This window comes from Chrysochloris asiatica, unplaced genomic scaffold, assembly GCF_000296735.1.
Source record: "Chrysochloris asiatica unplaced genomic scaffold, ChrAsi1.0 scaffold00043, whole genome shotgun sequence".
In the NCBI taxonomy this organism is placed as follows: domain Eukaryota; kingdom Metazoa; phylum Chordata; class Mammalia; order Afrosoricida; family Chrysochloridae; genus Chrysochloris; species Chrysochloris asiatica.
Genome location: NW_006408561.1, coordinates 8,453,553 through 8,454,279, shown reverse-complemented (window position 1 = coordinate 8,454,279; position 727 = coordinate 8,453,553).

Sequence of the window (727 nt, the reverse complement as noted above, 5' to 3'; positions counted from 1 at the left end):
TCTATCTATCTATCTATCTATCTATCTATCTATCTATTTGTATATATATATATACATATACACACAAGTGAATGAGTGTATATATGTGTGTTTGTGTGTGTCACAGTTAAATATTTGAATATTTGATAGGGTTCTCTGAGGTACAATTTTTGTAACTACCACCAAATGACTAGATGAGACCATGTAAATAGGGTGCATAGATAGAACTCTATCCTGACTACTGGTCCATTTTGCTACTTTTTTGTTGTTGTTGCTAGTTGCCACTGAGTCAGAACCAACTCATCACAATCCTATGTACAACAGAAATAAACATTGCTCCATCCCGCGCCAACCTCACAATAATAGGTAAACCTGAGACAATTGCTGCTATCACTGTGCTTAATTCATCTCTTTGGGGGTCTTCCTCTTCTTCTGTGACCCTACACCTTATCAAACATAATATCCTTGTACCTCCTGATAGTATATCATAAGTATGACAGATGAAGTCTGGCCATCCTGGCTTCCGAGAATTCTGGCTGTACTTCTTCCAACACAGATCTGTTTGTTCTTTTGACACTCCACAGTAGAATATAAAAAGTACTGTACCGACTTACAGTGACCTTGTGTACAACAGAATGAAACACTGCCCAGTCCTGGGCCAACCTCACAATTGTTGCCATGCTTGAGACCATTGATGCTGCCATTTTGCCAATTCATCTTGCTGGGGGGTCTTCCTTTTTTTCTCTGA